The sequence below is a fragment of the Vigna unguiculata genome, chromosome 3 (assembly GCF_037176805.1).
Source record: "Vigna unguiculata cultivar grain cowpea cultivar isolate G323 ecotype 2 chromosome 3, ASM3717680v1, whole genome shotgun sequence".
Classification (NCBI taxonomy): Eukaryota; Viridiplantae; Streptophyta; class Magnoliopsida; order Fabales; family Fabaceae; genus Vigna; species Vigna unguiculata.
Genome location: NC_140794.1, coordinates 29,759,286 through 29,778,786, shown reverse-complemented (window position 1 = coordinate 29,778,786; position 19,501 = coordinate 29,759,286). Strand labels below are relative to the sequence as shown.

General features: G+C 38.5%; 2 pseudogenes; both read left to right on the top strand.

Annotated features, from left to right (window-relative positions):
• The first annotated feature begins 103 nt into the window (after positions 1-103).
• Positions 104-4,175, top strand: LOC146887685 (uncharacterized; annotated as a pseudogene).
• A 3,217-nt stretch (positions 4,176-7,392) lies between these two features.
• Positions 7,393-19,128, top strand: LOC146887684 (uncharacterized; annotated as a pseudogene).
• Positions 19,129-19,501: the final 373 nt, after the last annotated feature.

The following is a 19,501-nucleotide window of genomic DNA, read 5'->3' as shown; positions in this document are numbered from 1 at the left end:
TCGTAGTCCTGCTCTACGAACTCCCCGCTTGTAGTCCTGCTCTACGAACCTACGCGCCCGTAGTCTAACACATGTGATCCATTAGCCTCGTACCTTCCCACACATGGCATCTCTCAAGCGTGAGCACGAAACATACGAACCTACCTCGCTCGTATCCCCACACGAGAGTAACAGGATATGAACCTCCCCGCTCATATCATCACATGTTGATGGACGTCCTTGGTGTAGGAGAGGAAGGAGATCCATGGAAGACACCAAAAAGAAGATGAAATGCAGCGGAAATGAAGATAAGAGCAAGAAGAGCTTTAGGCAATGGAGGTTTTTGGTGAAGATGAAGAGTAGAAGTGGAGCTATGGTATGGAAGGTGGCTAGAGGAGATGAAGGAGAAGGTTAGCCATGTATGCTCTCAAAATAATAGAAGAGTGGAGTGATCTCAACACAAACATTCTATTAGAAATTTCAAGAGTTAAAATGTACAAATGGTCTACTTTTGGCTTTTATATGTGAGCCTAAAAGCTAGACTAATTCTTGGCCCTTAGATCAAGCTTGGAGGAGAAGCTTTAATCATCACCTTTGGATGAAGACTTGGAAAAGAAGACACTCTCTTAGCCCTTGGATGAAGGAGGCACATGGGTGGAGTGTGGACTTAGCTCCATGGGATGCATGAACCATGAGGTGTAGGAAGGAATGTTGACTTCCACTTAGTCCACCTTTGACCTTTGGTAGCTCATGGCCAAATCTCCTATTGGGCTTAGTCAAGCCCAAATTTATCAATTTAACTACACATTGTTTGACTTATTATTCTAGAAAAACAAGGCCTAAACAATGGCCCAATTGAAATCTATACTACTTCCTTCATGCATCATCTCATATTTTAGAGATTTCTTTAGCCCATGTGAATAATGTAAAAAGCCCATGATTGACTTGATCATCTTGTGAGATGCCCATGTGAATCTTTCTCATCATGCTTCTAGTGATTGGGCCTTGATATGGGCTTGGGCTTGTTGATGCACTTGAGCTTGGGCTTATTGGGGTCACATCACATGTTAACCACCATCCATGAACCTACCCGCTCATGGCACAACATCTCCCGATCCAGGCATAGTATTATCGCTTAAAAGCAACACACACACACACACACGTCATAATCTACAGCATTATCACCTGGCGTAACCCTAAACACCGCCAGTGAAATCAGTTCAGACCGCCTGGCGGTTCAAGCCCCACCGCCAGGCGCCAGGTCCACGCATAAAAGGTCCACTGTTTCGCGTCCGCCTGACAAATCCCACCCTACCGCCAAGCGCCAATTGTTGCAGAACCCTCCTTGGAGCTCTTCTCGCTTGGCGCACGCGTTCCAACCGCCAGGCGCTGTATCAACAACGCACCAGTTATTGTTTTTCGCACCTCACTCAGGTTGTCTCTCACTCTCTTAACCCATCCAAGGTAGTAAAGCACTCTCAGTCATCCCAATCTCATTCTCAACCCTTGGCACCCTACAAATGAAACCATTACCTATAATTTTTCCATTCTCAATCTCACAATAAAATCTAAGATTTACCAAGTTCTTCAATCATTAGTCAATGATCCAACCTAACTCGGAATAAGGCCAATATACAGTACCTTATAGCACAATACCAACCTAGATCACATTACAACAGAAATACACCTTCTACTCCTTTAGCGTTCAGTCCATACTACAGAATTCATATCTCATACTGTATCTCATGACAACACACTATCTCATGTCCCAATCATACACCATCAAATAAGACTATACATTCCAAACCTGAAGCTTTGAATTAGAATCATTATACTCCCTATTTGAATTTAGCTTTCCTTCAACCACACTATACTATGCTCATACCTTCACACTTGTTCCAATTCACACAATTCAACAGTATGAGTATATCGTTCCTCACAGTTTCATCAATAATTTTCTAGTACCACTCATACACGTAGGTTCCTCTCTTCATTTTACAATACCTAAACTCATAAAACAGCACCCGTGCCTTGCCATCGCCTGGCGACAGGCCTAGCGCCGTCAAGCGGTACACCAGACCCAGCCTAAACCTAGGCTTCTCCATACCTGCGAGTATATCAGCCATAACCAGTATCCATCCCTAATGCTAAACACACCCAAAATGTGAGATTTTGTAATATAATAAGAGACTAGCTTCTTGTTCTTAATTCCATTCACAATGTTTTCTTGATCTTTTCCTCTAGAATCAACCGCAATTCAATCTCACCCAAAATTACACATACAATCATAGGTATCATACACAGGTGTTTTCCAAAATTCGACCATGCCCCCAGTTTATAAGTAATTTCATAGCCTCAAGGCTTCCAATAGGGTTTACACGGATAAATTCCAGAAATCACATTGATTTCTGCTCAAATAGCATCAAGAACAATCAAGAAAGCCGTGAATAAAGTCACGCCGCCTGGCCGATCTTCATCGCCGCCAGGCGGTTCATGCAAAAACCAAGAATAGTGGCAAAGGCTATTGTGCCGCCTGTCGGCTCGGGCCTTGCCACCGGGCGGTTTCTAGGCAGAAACCCAGAAACCTTGAAAAAACAGCATAAAATGACAAGGAATTTCATACAGTTTCAATTATACATGGCATAGTACATTATATTCATTGAAAACTCAACGTGTCTCAAAATTCGAATTGAACGTGTCTCAAAACCCAAAACGCTCTTGTTCTTTGTTTACACTCCAAAGACTAGTTTTCCACTCCAATTCCTCTCTACAGTGCGTGCCAATTGCTAGAACCTCACTGCCCAACGTTCACAACACTATTCCAGGTCTCTCTTTCTGTAATTCCTCTCCCTCTCTCCAAATTAACTCTCCCTTAATTACCCTTTACACCCTAAAACGAATTTTAATTAAAATGGAGATCAAGGCTAATCAATAGTTATTAACCAAGTGTTTTCCACCCCTTAAGTTACCTTTCTACTGGTTGCTAGGGTTTGTAAACCCTTTCATATTCATGCCAAAGAAAAATTTGGCAAAAAGAGAGTTAATTAGTTCTCAGCAAGGTTTCAACCCACAACCACGGTATCACAAAACAAGTGCACAACCAATTCAACCAAATCATGTTTGTGATAATTCCTATAATTTTAGGATTTTATTATCACGTCTAGCATTCAATTATATCATCAAAATAATACAGAAATTAATTCAACACACAATTGGCATACATAGTTCTCGAACCCAAGTCCTCTCACACAATCAAAGTACTCTCAACCATTTGAACTAGTACTTTTCCATGTCATAACCTTCTACATTAAATGCCTTAAAGGCTTCTGTTACCCACATTTATTAAATAATTATTTAATTAACTATTTAATTTTTCTCAGGTCTTATAGGAACATTCCTCAATATTCAAGGCAAGACAAAAGATGGTCTAAATGCTCGTTTGGACTTAGTTGAAATGGGTATAAGAGAACAATTAGCTCCACAATCACATGGTAAGCGAACATACTTGCCTCTAGCATGTCACACTTTGTTTAAATAAGAGAAGAGAAGTTTTGTGAGATTTTACAAGGTGTGAAAGTTCCACTAGGTTACTCTTCCAATTTTAAAAGACTTGTATCCATGAAAGATCTAAAATTACTTGGGTTAAAATCTCATGATTGTCATGTATTGATGCTACAACTTCTACAGTGGCTATTCGAGGCATATTGCCTAAGAATGTTAGATATACCTTAACAAGATTGTGCTTCTTTTTTAATGCAATATGCAGTAAGGTTATCGATATTGAAAAGTTGGATCAGTTACCAAATGAGACTGTACTCATATTGTGGTAGTTGGAGACGTACTTTCCTCCATTATTCTTTGATATCATGGTCCATCTGATTATTCATTTAGTTCGAGAAGTTAGAATTTGTGGTCCAGTATTCTTATGATGGATGTACCCTATTGAGCGATACATTAAGATATTGAAAGGGTATGTAAAGAACCAATATCGTCCAGAAGCATCAATTATTGAAAGATATATTGCAGGGGAAGCTATTGAGTTTTGTACAGACTATTAATCACAAGTTGAAGCTATAGGGGTACTGAAGTCTCGTTACCATGGAAGAGGTGTTGGTAAGGGTACTTGAAGTGCAAAAGTTATAACTCTAAGTAGAGATGAAGTTCTCCAAGCACATTTATATATGTATCACACCTAGCCGATCTCGACTAGCATGTCAATACATATCATCCTTCACCGACACATCGTATATGCAAAGGCTGGGGGGCTGGTGTACCGGACCTGGTCAACTTAACCATATATGCCGGAAACAACCCAAGTACACGACTTGGGCTGGCATGGACTCAAACTCATAACTGAACAAAGGCTAAAGTAACAACAAAGCGGCCAACCTAGGATAGTGTGCGGCCAAGGACGACATCCGACAAGTCAAAAAGTAAACAGATCAGACCGCTCCTGAAGACTTAGTAAAATGGAAGCCCCCGCGTTCAATAGGCCTTAAGGGCCTGGATTAGGGCCCAAGCCCACTCACAACCCAAGCTAGAGCCCAAGTCAAGGCCCGGCCCACGGGATAACCAAACATCATTAATGCTCTATAAATACGCGTGGACCCCAGTAATTAAAGGTACACATTCATTAACCACAGATTTGACCTTTTTGAGAGTTTTGACTCACTTGAGCTTCAGAGTCTCTTCTTCAGGTAACCCCTCTCGGTCCAAACCGATATGTACAGACTGGGAAGAAGCCAACTGAGGAGATAGCAGACTACATGGTAAGGTGACGCTTGTGCCTAACTCATCTTATTTGTTCTCTGCAGGAACAATATATATTGAATAACACTAAAGAAGTCATTGATGAAGGCGTGACACACCATACCACCTCCTTAGAAGCTCCCTCAAGAAGGATCACTAGAAGCATGTCTAGAGGGGAGTCTTATATTCCATCACCTTTATCTTTGTTTTACTTTTCTAGGTCAATCAGTCTTCACGCCAGTATTATCATCAACCCACTTACATTTAAAAATAGGTACTCTGAAACTTGTGGTTGACCTAGAAAAGGAAGGTTATACTAAAGAGCCATTCATCATGGCATCTCAAGTAAAACAAGTCTTTTATGTCACTAATCCCACTAACAAAAGATGGTTAGTTGTTCTCCAAGGCAAAACCATACATTATATTGATTACAATGATGAATTGATACTTGATATTAGTGAAGCTCCATCCTTCTCATCAAATATGCCGACCTTGAATGTCGACAATGAAGTAGATGATGTTCATGACGTACGTGAAGACCACAACGAAGGGTTGTGGGAGAACATTCTAACTTGACCCATTTATTTATGTGCTCACAAACTTGTGTGTGGCTTTTCTTCACCCTCTTCATCTTTCTCAGTTCAAGTTAATTGGTACATTTTATCCCTTCTTGTTCATTGTTTTAAAACCTATGTTTCATGTGGTTCACTTCATCTTTATTTCTTTTATATTCTTCATAGGTGGGTAGGTTCAAAGTTTCGATCTGAAGCTATTACAAACAAGATAACCTAATATCCATTGCTTCCAGGTAACTTTTATATTCTAGCTACTATGTTGCATTCTGTTTCCAAAACAATAATGATGAGGCTCCTCCGTCGTGGTAGTCGCCGGAAATCCTCTTCCAATCGGTGTTCTACCGATTGATCCTCGTAGAAGGCAAGGGAAACGCAGCGGAAGGCTTAAGACTAGCGATATTCATTCGGATTGCGTTCGTTCCTCACTGGTTTCGCAAACCCTAGGAGGTAAAACCTCTACTAGGAAGGTGAGCTCTGAAAAGGGGTAAAAACCACACTGTATTATCAAAGCTGATTACAATGAATTGGCCTGCAACTTTTATAGATTAAGGGCAGCCGAGAAGATTAAGCAAAAGAAAAGTAAACCCTAACCTAAGGTGGAATACACGTGAAAACCCTGAACACGTGAAAACCCTGAACAAGTGAAGGATTGTGGCGCGCGTGAGAGTGGGCGACAAAGATGATGTTGATCTGCCGAAGGAAACCCTAGCCCCAATGTAGTCACTCCTTCGTGAGACAAGCTGGAACGAACCATAAGGAAAGGGGTGCACCCGGCTGGGAAATGTAAAGGTTTGTGTTTGTATGGTGCACGTTGTTTGGTTGGTAGGTTGAAATGAGAAGGGAGGTTGCGCGAGGAACCCTCGCGGCGCTCCACGCATGTGTTGGGTTCATGCTGCACAAATGGAACCCTAACTGAAAAGCTTGAAGAAAGATTGGCTGCCTCGCGTAATGAAGAGAGCGTGATGCAGTTTGGGCTGACGTGGGTCCAACCACCTGAACTAAGGATGCTTCCAGCGTTGTGGGGGTGTACAGAAAAATCAAGCAAGCAACGCACACTGGAATTGGATCGCAAATGCTGACGTGAACTGGGCCCGCATATGATGAAGCATATTGACGTGCAAGAGGTGTGGCTGGATCCGTGTGATGTAAAGGAGAGTTGGGCCGCAGGCCTAATGCCAATTCTTCAATAATTGGCAGCTTAGAAAATAGGCTGCATTTAGCAAACAAACCCAATTAGGACACATTTATTTAATTAAAATAAAAGAAAATAAAAGAAATTAAAATGAATAGGCCTAGGCGTTGGCCCAATGCTATAAGCCTTATTGGGATCACATCATCCCCTCCCCCTTGAAGAGGATCTGTCCTCAGATCTAGAGGGTTATTAAAGGCTCACACCAACCAAAATAATAGTACCACCAGGATCAAAAACAAATCTGCAATAGTCATCAAATAAAATTGAATTAAAATTATAAAGACCATGCAGTAAAATTGGATGGAAAATTTGTGAAAATGTACCTTTGAAGATTGAAAAAGATGGTATTAAGCCCACTTCACAAGAGGAATGTTTTACACTTTGACTAAGATGATTTTTGAAAAGAATTTTAATGTCAAAGTGTGTTTTGGCAAAACAAGTTAAGGAGGATGAAATAAGGAAACGAGATGGAGAACAAAAATTTTGAAAAGAAAAGAAAACAAAAGATTTAATGAAAAAGTGAGTAGAGTTTAAAGATGGGAAAACTCCCTTTGAAAATGGGATCTTCATGTAAGGAATTAGTGAAGAATTGATCAACAAATCCCTAACACAGATAATATGTAGTCAGAGACATAGACAACATGGGTTGATTTCTTTACAGTAAAGTTTGGTCAATTTTTGTTTCTTCCTCCCTTTAGCTGGAGGAATTAAATGAACTGTAAAGAAAAAAGTTTTGAATGGTAGTTCTGAGAGAGTCCCACATGGAATCATTTTGTATGTTTTTGAAGTCTCCGAAGAATGATTTATTATAATATGTTGAGATGCAAAAGCCTTTGAATTCACTAAATAGAAATTATTTATTAATTCTCACTAACAATTATTTATTTGAATAGGGAAATGTCCGGTGACACACCATTTGGTGACCTTCCACCTTCACAAGGTGGGGATAAGATTCATACATGTACCAAAAAAAATGGTAGGCATGGAACTAGGTTGAGAGAGTTAACAGTCAATCGTAGTGCAGATCGGAGATTGCCTATCCAGTTTGATATGCAAACTGGTAAAGCTTTGGGAGATAATAGCACAAAATTCACCAGTTATGTGGCCTTGCTTGGTAGAAGCAAGTCATCCATTCTTATAAATGAGTGGGACCATGTTCAAGAGACAGTAAAGAATCAGATTTGGCAAAGTGTCCAAGTATGAAATCTTAACTTATATAATTTATTACGTACATATATAACTGATATTTAACATATGTAATCCATTCTTATTATACAGGTCACATATGATGTCCCAGACAGTAATCTGTTGAGGAAGAAATGGATTTCATTTGCTGGGGAACAATGGAAGGGTTTTAAGATGGACCTTACAAGTCATTATATTTATGGTCCCTTAAGTGATAGAAACCCTTGTGAGAAGTATTTGTTCCTTGATGAAGACACATGACATGCTTTTAAGGAAAGGCAATTAAATCCTGTCTTTTAGGTAAATTCATATTATATGTAGGTTTAACTATTTAATTGAACATATTGCTAACATAAATCATTCTTTATACTTTGGTGCTCATAGGCTAAGAGGAAAGCTGCACAAGAGATAGCAAAAAAGAATGTCCACCCCCATAGATTGTCTTGTGGGGGTTATGATAAATTGGAGCAGAAAATGATGAAAGATGCATTTGCCTCTAATTCTAGTGGGACTACTGTTACTCATCCTCCTCGCCATAATAAATGGAAAAGAGCTCGTCAAAAACCAACAGGCGATTACATATCTGCAAAAATAGAAAGCGTAGCTAGGCGTATTGTAAGTAACTCAAACTAATTGATTTTTAGATGTGTATTAATATTTTTTTTAATCTTAACTTAAAGTTTTTGTGTTGTAGGATGAGTTGGTCGAGCAAAGCACACAAGGATCATTCACTCCATAGGGGCGTGAGGACATATTGGCAGTTGCCATTGGTCGTCTATAGCATCCTAGACGTGTTCGTGGTGTTGGAAAATTTGTAGGCATCCGTCAATTCTTTGGTCCTCCATCAGTTAATCATAATAAAGTAAATATCAATGAGGAAGTCATCATGTCCATCAAAGAAGAAATGAGAGAACAAATGAGGGAGGAAATTAGGGAGGAAATTAAGAAGGAGATGAAGAAAGAGTACTTTGATATGAAGGCACAATTGTTAGCAGACATGAAGCAGGGTTAGCCTCTCCCTCAACCCAGCCTTGTAATCCTCCTCAACAACCTTCTCTTATTTGTGTAAGCACAAAGGGGAGTTGTGATGTTCCTCTTGAAGAGGCTTCTCTCACTATTGATGCAGATTACGAGCTGTTCATTGATGATCTCCTATAGTCCTTGGTGGCTTTAGGTAATTTGTCTAATTATATTATTTTGCATGTATTTGTTTTAGCCTAATTATATTGTCTTATTTATTTTACAAATATTATTTGGTTACCTTAGGTAAAATGTATGCATTGGGGTCAACCATTCACCATGCAACCATTGTAGATGATATGATGAGATTAGTGGTTGTAGATGTTCGAGATGCTACTGCTCGAGTCCCAGTGCCTACTCAAGAGGTTAAGACAGTAGGGCAGGCCCCTGGAAATTTTATCCTTTGGCCAGTTAGATTAGCAAAAGTAATTTCAAAGGAGGTAATTGTACTTACTTGTTTTCATTATGCATTTATTTTTTACATCAGTGTATACTAATGTTATTTAATACTTTAAATATGTATAGCAGATTAGAGTACAAGAAAAGGAAGATGTGAATGAATCATTACCACAACTGACAATTCTAGAACGACTTGGTGCAATGGCAGCGACTATCGCTTTGCAACCTGATGGCTTCTTGTTGTCTCCATTGAAGCTTGCATGAAGAATGGAGGCTCCATGGATGGTGTTGGATGCGGAAGCATGAAGGAAAGAAGCTTAAGGTGTTTGGTTTGGTGTAGGTGAAAGGATTCTCTTTCGGGACTAGGACTAGAGTAAACTAGAGAAGAGTTTACTCTAAGGTGACCTCAAAAGAGATTTGTGCACAAATTTGGGCAGTAATTCATTACTCAATTTCAAGCTGAAAAATACATCTCCTAAGCCTTCTATTTATAGGCTAAAATGAGACCAAGGGGTCTCCAAAAAGTGGAGGGAAAAAGGAGCCTAAAAAGTTGAATTTTGGAGCCAAAAAGGAGCATGTGGGAGGTGTGACTTGCCACCTAAGCAAGTCACACTTGTCTTGCCATGGGAAGCTAACTCTCATCCTTGGAGAGCAAGTTTGAGAAGCTTCTAGGCTTTTCTAGAGTAGACACACTACTCTTGGCCCATTTGGCCCAATTCCCCTTTTTGGCCAAAATTACTTCTAAAGCCCAATTTCCTCTAAATCCCAATACATGGCCCAAAGAAAACCCTATTCTACTGGGCCCAAAATAAAATCCTAATCTAGTATTTACAAGCAAAATGTCCTAGGCTAGGTCTTCACATCTTCCTTGGCCCATGTGAAGTTCATCTTGGGCCTTGCATGCGCATTTAAGGCCCATTCTTCTTGTATTCTCCTAGCCATGGCTCTTGTTGTAGGTCCCTTGGCTCGAGGCATCTCATCATCCCCTCCCTCTTGAGAAGGATTTATCCTCAAATCTGTAGTCTCTGCCTCATCATCTGTACCACCTGCAAAAGGTATTAAGTCAGCAACATTAAAGGTGGCATGCACATCATACATAGCCTTCATTTAACTCTAGCCTATACGCATTATCATTTAGTCTTTTCAGCACTTTAAAGGGACCATCACCTCGAGGACTAAGTTTAGACTTACTTTGCTTAGGAAATCTATCTTTTCTAAGGTGTAGCCACACCCAATCCCCTTCTTCAAAAATCATTTCCCTCTTTCCTTTATTGTTGTACTTAGCATACCTCTCTGTTTGTTGCTGGATTTGGCTTTTAATCTTTTCATGCATTTTTTTAACAAAATCAGATTTTGCCATCCCTTCTTTATGAATAAAATCAAAAGATGTAGGAAGTGGTAGCAAGTCCATGGGAGTGAGAGGATTAAAGCCATAAACAGCTTCAAATGGAGAGATTTTAGTAGTCCTATGAACTACTTTATTGTAGGCAAACTCAATATGGGGAAGGCATTCATCCTAAGATTTGTGGTTCCCTTTCAAAATTGCCCTTAACATAGTAGACAGAGACCTATTAACAACTTCAGTTTGCCCATCAGTTTGTGGGTGACATGAAGTAGAGAAATTAAGCTTAGTTCCTAACCTTGACCAAAGTGTTTTCCAAAAGTGGCTAAGGAACTTGGTGTCTCTATCAGAAACTATGGTGCGAGGTATACCATGAAGCTTGACCACATCTCTAAAGAAAAGCCTAGCAATGTTGCTAGCATCATCCACTTTGTGGCAGGGTATAAAGTGTGTCATTTTGCTAAAACGATCTACCACCACAAAAATGGAATCAAAACCCCTTTGTGATCTTGGGAGTCCTAAGACAAAATCCATACTTATATCTTCCCAAGGGGCTGAAGCAACAGGCAAGGGGGTGTATAATCCATGAGGCATTGTTTTAGACTTAGATTGTAAGCATGAAATACATCTATTACAATGCCTTTGGACATCCTTCCTCATATGGGGCCAAAAGAATTTCTCTTTTAAAAGACCTAGGGTTTTTTCTACCCCAAAATGACCCATTAATCCCCCTTCATGTGTTTCTTGAACAAGGAGTTTTCTTTGTGAACCTTGGGGAATACAAATTTTTCCTTCTTTAAACAAATACCCCTCATTCACATAGAAACCTCCTTGAGGTCTTTCCATACATTCAGCATAAGTAGAGGAAAACTCAGAATCTTGATTATACATTTCTGGAATGTGATCAAATCCAAGAATTTGGGCTCCAAATTTTGAAAACAAGGTGTGCCTTCTAGACAAGGCATCAGCCACCACATTACTTTTGCCCTTCTTGTACTTTATCACATAAGGAAATTGTTCCAAGAATTCCATCCACTTAGCATGTCTTTGATTCAGCTTATGTTGGCCCTTCAAATATTTTAGCGACTCATGGTCACTATGAATGACAAACTCTTTGGACACAAGGTAGTGTTCCCAAGTTTGAAGGGCCCTAACTAAGGCATACAATTCCTTATCATAGGTGGGATAGTTGAGGGAGGCACCATGAAGTTTTTCACTAAAATAAGCAATTGGGTGCCCTCCTTGCAACAACACAGCACCTATTCCTACACCGGATGCATCACACTCTAGCTCAAAGGTTTTTGAAAAGTTTGGTAAAGCTAGAATGGGTGCATTGGTGAGATTTTCCTTGAGTTGTTGAAAAGCAGACTCTTGTTTTTCACCCCAATTAAAAGATACATCTTTCTTGACAAGTTCATTGAGGGGTGAAGCCAAAGTAGAGAAGTTAGGAACAAACCTCCTATAAAAGCTTGCCAAACCATGGAAGCTCCTAACCTCTCCAACATTTTTAGGAGTAGGCCATTCTTGGATGGCCTTTATTTTTGTAGGGTCAACATGGACCCCATTTTTGTTCACAACAAAACCTAAGAAAACTACATTATCTACACAGAAAGTACATTTCTCTTTATTAGCAAACAAACTATTTACCCTAAGGATGGTAAGGACAAACCTCAGATGGTCTATGTGCTCATGCAAGCTCTTGCTATAAATCAAGATATCATCAAAATAGACAACCACAAACTTTCCTATGCACTCTCTAAGGACATGGTTCATTAGCCTCATGAATGTGCTAGGTGCATTAGTAAGCCCAAAGGGCATCACTAACCACTCATATAGTCCAAATTTGGTCTTAAAAGCGGTTTTCCACTCATCACCTTCTTTGATTCTTATTTGGTGATAACCACTCTTTAGATCAATTTTAGAAAACATGAGGGACCCATGCAACTCATCAAGCATGTCATCAAGCCTAGGGATTGGATGCCTATATTTAATGGTGATGTTATTTATGGCTCTACAATCACAGCACATTCTCCATTTCCCATCCTTTTTAGGTACTAACAAAACAGGCACAACACAAGGGCTAAGGCTCTTTTGAACCCAACCCTTCTCCAACAACTCTTGGACTTGAGACTCTATCTCCTTTGTTTCTTGAGGATTTGTCCTATAGGCTGGTCTATTTGGTAGACTAGCCCCAGGCACTAAATCTATTTGATGTTCAATTCCTCTAAAAGGAGGAAGCCCAATAGGCCCTTCCTTAGGGAATATATCCTCAAACTCTTTCAAAAGATTTTCAATTTTAAGAGGTAGATTCTTAAGTTCAAGAGCTGTAGCAGTACATGTGAGTGTTCCTTTACACAACAAGAGGCATGAAGGTTGTTCATCATTGAGAACTTGGTTCAAAGATTTTATAGTCAAAATGTTCTCATGTTGAATGACCTTGGGAGAAGGAACACCAATCTCTCCCACCTCAGATTCATCTTTAGTTACTTTTTTTAGGAGAGAGGGAGGACTTTTTTTTATCCTCTTTTCTCTCCTTTTCCAACTTCTTTCTCATTTGGATTTGATCCTCTACCACTTGGGATGGTGATAAAGGATGCAAGACAAATTTTCTATCCTTGTGAGTGAAGGTGATTTCATTGGTAAGACCATTATGCATGGTTTTCTTGTCAAATTGCCAAGCTCTTCCCAATAAAACATGGCAAGCTTCCATAGGTACTACATCACATAGCACACTATCTTCATATTTCCCTATGGATAACTTGACCTTCACTTGATGTTGGACTGTCAAATCCCCACTTTCATTAAGCCAATGCAATTTGTAAGGTTTTGGATGGGGAATGATAGTCAAAGCCAACTTATCAACCAACCTTGTACTACAACAATTGCAACATGAACCATTATCAACAATGAGAGAACAAGTGTTTTCTAAAATTTTACATCTTGTATGAAAGATGTTCTCTCTTTGTGTTGGTTCTTTTGGAATGGGTTGGTTGCTAAGAAGTCTTCTAATCATTAGAAGGTCTCTTTCACAAGGATAGGCAATTTCCTTAGCCTCATCATTAGACTTGTCACTAGAAGTCTCACTCTCACTTTCTTGCTCATCTTGGCTACTATAATGGTCAACACCCCTTAAGATCATGGTCTTTTTGGTGGGGCATTGACATGCAACATGACCTCTACCAAGACACTTGAAACATTTGATTTCACTAGTGCGAGTGTGTGAAGATGTGCCTTCCCTTGGTTTCTCCTTTTCCTTGAAACTTTTGGAGGGTTCCTCTTTGACTTGTTTACCCTCCCTCTTGAATTCTTTCTTGGTATAAGAGTTAGAGTAGTCATTTCGAAAATTTTTCCTTAGAATTTGTTTCTCTACCTTTATGCAAAGTTGAACCAAGTCATTTAAGTCTTGGTAGGGCAACAATTCTACTCTATCTCTTATCTCAAGACTTAAGCCACTAAGAAACCTTGCAATAGTGGTATCCTCAGACTCCCTAATCCCAACCCTCATCATATATAACTCCTTCTTTTGTCTATATTCTTCCACTTTCATTTTATTTTGATGGAGTCTTTGGAGCTTATCCATTTAGCTCTCTATGATAATAGGAGGGAATATGTCTTTTCCTAAGGGCTCCTTTGAGGTCATTCCAATATTTGACCTCGGGACTTTGATTGATTCTCCTATCTCTTTCGAGGGCAATCCACCAATACATAGCATTGCCCTGGAAGCTAAGGGTAGCTAAGGGTACTTTCCTCTCCTCACTTATTTGATGGCAAGCAAAGAGTTGCTCAACCTTCATTTCCCAATCAAGATAAGCTTCAACATCATCTTTCCCATAAAAGTGAGGGAGGTCTATTCTAATGGCTCTTGGTTCCCTAGGCTCTCTTCTTTCATTTCTTAGAGGTGGAGGAGGTTGATAGAAGTTGTCAACTAGTCTACTATCTTCTTCATAGTGTGTGACTAGTGTTGGAGTGTGGGAGTACAAATGTTGACTCCTATTACTCATCCTCTCATGCAACCTTTCCATATTTCTTGTTCCCCTCCTCTCTTCATCTAAAAGTTGATGAAACCTATCTCTTTCTTGTTTTTCCCTTTCCCTTGCAATTATTTCATCTTCCTTCCAACGTAGTAGTGCTCTCAAATCAAAGGCAATTTGTTTCAAACTTATTTCTTCTTCATTTGAAGCACTTTGGTCTTTAAAAGAAAATTTCAAAGAAGAAGTAGATAGCAAAAGCTTTTAGTTCTCCTCCAGGAAAGAGAGGTGAATCACTTGGATTGCTTACATACCAAGTCTTTCCTAGCCAAGGGAACTTGAAACTTTTGTACAAAACTTCTTAAATGAAATTAATTCAAAGACTAAGTTGACACACACTAAACTATCAAACAAGAAAATTAAAAACAAGAAAGATTATAAGCTATATGCAGCCTAAGTTTTGGTAGAAGTAGAAGGCACTTGGAACCTTCAAACTTTACCACTAAAAGCGCTTCACTAATGTATAGAAGAGGTTCTAGTTAGGAGATGGGATTGAGTACCTAAGACTCCCCCAAGACACCTAACTAGGCCATGAACACAAGAAGGAAAGCATTACAATTTTACAACTCAATTTGAATACAATCAAAGTGCACAAAATGTAAAAGGTCTTCTTGGCTTTGTCTTCTTGGCTTGGTCCTCACAAGTGTTTCACTTTTGCACTTAGTCTTGATCTCACCAAAGAGGATTCTCTTTCGGGACTAGGTACTCCACCTCCTAGGATGCTACCTTAGGAAAATTAGATCACCTCCAAAAAGAAGTATGCACCAAATATAGAAACCAAACCAAAAGAGGTCAAGAAATAAAGCAAGAAAAGCACAAAATTATAATTGCTAAACCAAAAGTGAATAATGCCATGACAAACTCAAAGGATCACCAAAGAAATGACAAACTAGAAAGAAGGTAAAGAAACAAGATAAGCACTCAAATGAATTACCTAATGAATGGCACTAGAATGGATGAAAAACAACCAAAATAAGCTAGAAAACTGCACTGAAATTTGATTTTTCACTCACTGCCAGTCCAAAAACGTAAATTCAGGCCTCTGCTTCAGATATTTTTCATTTTTTCATTTCTCAACATTTTTCAATGATTCTTTTTTTCACTTTTTCGTCTATGAGCTTAGCTAAAAGAGGCAAAAATTAGATTTGGATTTGCACCGGCCAATTTTTTATGATAAATCAAATACAAACAGTGTGCAGTCAGACAGAAACTGGAACAACAGTAAAATGCATCAAAATAATGCTCTCAAACTCAAGTGATGGTAGTGATTCTAGTGTACTTCTTTTGCCACTTTCTTTTGATCTTTTCTTTTGATTCTTTTTGGCACTTGCTTGTATTAGTTTTGTGCTCTTTTTCTTTCTTTTTATTGCTCTTACAGCAGCTAGTTTCCACCACAAAACAGAATCACCACCACACTATGTTTGATCATTTGCATTTTAATGGAAACAAAAAGCACAAAGGAGAATGAAACTTAAAGGAATCAAAAGAAGATCATGAAACACAATGAAACACAATGGAAATTGACTCTAAGACCAAAGTAAAAATGAAACACAAGGATGGTTCAAGATGAAGCAAATGAAGATGAACCAAAGTAAAAAGACATTAATACTCAAAATAAAATGAACAAAAACAGCAAGACAAGTAGGAGAAGTGATGAACAACACGGAATTGAAAGAAAAATGGAGAAGAAGCACTTAACTCACTAAAACCAAGGCTCATGATACCACATGATGGCTTCTTCTTGTCTCCATTGAAGCTTGCATGAAGAATGGAGGCTCCATGGATGGTGTTGGATGCAGAAGCATGAAGGAAAGAAGCTTAAGGTTTTTGGTTTGGTGTAGGTGAAAGGATTCTTAAGAGAGGTGAGGCCAACTTCTAAGGAAGAAGACTAGAGTAAACTAGAGAAGAGTTTACTCTAAGGTGAGCTCAAAAGAGATTTGTGCACAAATTTGGGCAGCAATTCATTACTCAATTTCAAGCTGAAAAATACATCTCCTAAGCCTTCTATTTATAGGCTAAAATAAGACCAAGGGGTCTCCAAAAAGTGGAGGGAAAAAGGAGTCTAGAAAGTTGAATTTTGGAGTCAAAAAGGAGCATGTGGGAGGTGTGACTTGCCACCTAAGCAAGTCACACTTGTCTTGCCATGGGAAGCTAACTCTCATCCTTGGAGAGCAAGTTTGAGAAGCTTCTAGGATTTTCTAGAGTAGACACACTACTCTTGGCCCATTTGGCCTAATTCCCCTTTTTGGCCAAAATTACTTCTAAAGCCCAATTTCCTCTAAGGCCCAATACATGGCCTAAAGAAAACCCTATTCTACTGGGCCCAAAATAAAATCCTAATCTAGTATTTACAAGCAAAATGTCCTAGGCTAGGTCTTCACATCTTCCTTGGCCCATGTGAAGTTCATCTTGGGCCTTGCATGCGCATTTAAGGCCCATTCTTCTTGTATTCTCCTAGCCATGGCTCTTGTTGTAGGTCCCTTGGCTCGAGGCATCTCATCACAACCTATACAATTAGAAATGCCTTCCCAAGCCACAAATAGGACCTTCAATACCCCTTTTTTTATATGTCAAAAGGATATTTTTGAAGTTCTCTTTGGCACTAATATGTTATGTATATCAGTAATACAACTTTGGTTGTTGTAAGTAAACTTTTATTACTTTTATGAAGTTTGAATATATTCAATATGTTATTCTTATATTATTTATTTTCAATGTTTAAGGTATTTACATCATAGATGCACTTAGAAGAAGAATGATCACATATATGGATTTATTGATCCTATTGCCATTCAAGGCGTTAGGAATAAAAGTGAAGAGGTTCAAAAGTACCTATTAGAGGCATTTGATGTTGGGAGAAAAGAAGTGTACTTAGCACCTTATTTGCAGTAGTAAGAATGTCTTTTATACATTAAATTATATTTATGTAGAACTTAATTGTATATAATTGATGAAGGATTATGTTGTTTTCTTTTAAGATTATTGAATATGGCGTGAGTTGATTAAGACAACTAAGTGAAATCCCCACTGGACATTAAGATAGCAAGCTATCTAGATGTGAAGGTTCCTTTCACAAAGCTCAAGAGAAGAAGATGATGGATTGATTCAAAACAAAAAGGAAATAGAAAGCACATAAACCATAGAAAACCAAACACAATTAAAGGAAGAAGAAAACATAAAATGGAAAGGAAAGAAATGGTAAAAATGTGAGAAGCATGCCACTACAAGGCTAGGCTAGAAGTCATGGCAACCTTGAAGATGATTGGATGTGTGTCGCCACTTGCTATGCAAGATAAGGCTTAAAAGAATTCACTCCCTAGGGAGGAAACTCTCACAAATGGTTGAGACACAAAAGTGTTTTTACTTCAAAATGTTCAACCCTTTTACATGTCTAGGAGCACCCCTTATATAGAAGAGTTTAGGGGCCTCTAAGCAAATAAAAGATACCTAAGGATGTCTCTACAAAAACCTAACCCTAGCTTCTAGAAACTAGGTTAAATAAGGTTAGAAAAAATGAGAGACAAAAGAGCTAATTATGGTGTGTGCAAGGCTAATTTCGTTCTAGCACAAAAGGAGACAAAGAATGTGTCTCATATATCTCCAAAAAGTGGCCAAAGTGTGCTAAAAACAAAGGAGACCAAAGGTACATAGGTACACTTGCTTCATGCCTTTTACTTTATGCTTTATGCCTTTGCTTTACTCTCTCCGCCACATCATTTATGCTCCCCAATCACCATGCGCCACCTAGCATTGCTTTCTTACTCCTAATTAACCTACAAAGCAAATAAATATAGATTAGCATGTTGACTTAAGTCAAGTCAACTATAGTCAACAAGTCAAACCTAGTTAAAGGTCAACAAGTCAACTAAAGTTGATTCAACTAAGTCAACTTTGGGAATCAAAAATAACAAACACAAATGAAAGGGATGAAGGATTAGTGAACTTCCTTTCTAAACATGCTTAGTCTTCTTAAGCATGTGCCTCCATCCTTGGTTGGGGTCAATCCTTCATCAATAATGGTATTTGAATATGTAGGGGTCATTGGCAGTTGCTGGTAATTCTTCCTCAGAAGTTTGTTGTGGTTCTTTTGTGTTCATTACACAAGAAGCCTAACACTTTGAAAATTAAAAGTACATTACAAGCGTAAGTTTTTTTTATTAACTTATTTTTTGTGTTATATAATTTAATTTTACAAAGTTCCATATTAGGCACAATTTCAATATACATTAAATTTTACAGAGCGATTGAGGCACATTCCAAGTTGTAGGGACAACAAATCACTTCTAGAAATAAGTTCCAGTTCATTGCACCAATTGTAATAGAAAGAAGTTAATCTTCAAACTATTGAAATACAATTATCAAATTTATGATATTATATGAATTGAACTTGTAGTGGTCACGTCAACCGGGAAGCTATGAGTGTGGATATTATACCATGAGGCACATGCATAGAATCATATCCACAAACATTGTTGACTCATGGGATATGGTAATATGTACAATTTATAAATCACATCTTAAGTATTTATCACTAAAAGATTGTTGACTTAACTATTCATTATGTAGATTTTCAATGACACATCTTCAATGGATTAAGGAGTCTTGAAAGAAGTTCGTGAGCAGTGGGCTTCGTTTCTTTTAAGTGTTTATATAAGATGATGTTAGGTGTTGTCGCAACCTAAATCGTGACGAGACGTCGAACTAAAAAATAATTAATTTGGAAAAAGAGATTAGAAGTCGCTACCATAGTTTATTCTGGAAAACTATGGAAAACCATAAAAATAATATAAAAAATTATTGAAAGGGACCTGACAACGGTTAAAACCTTGGTCCTACGTATTTTCATTAAAAAGGAGCAATCGGGGCTATGTAGTTCTTTATAAAACTATTTAAAAATGAATTGGAAAACCTCTTGATTTGTGGGAAGTGAACCTGACAAGGACTTGCCCTGCTCCTACGTATCTCCATTTACAATGGAGAATCAAGGATCACGTAGTTCTTGATAAAACTTGATTAGAATACTTAATTTTTA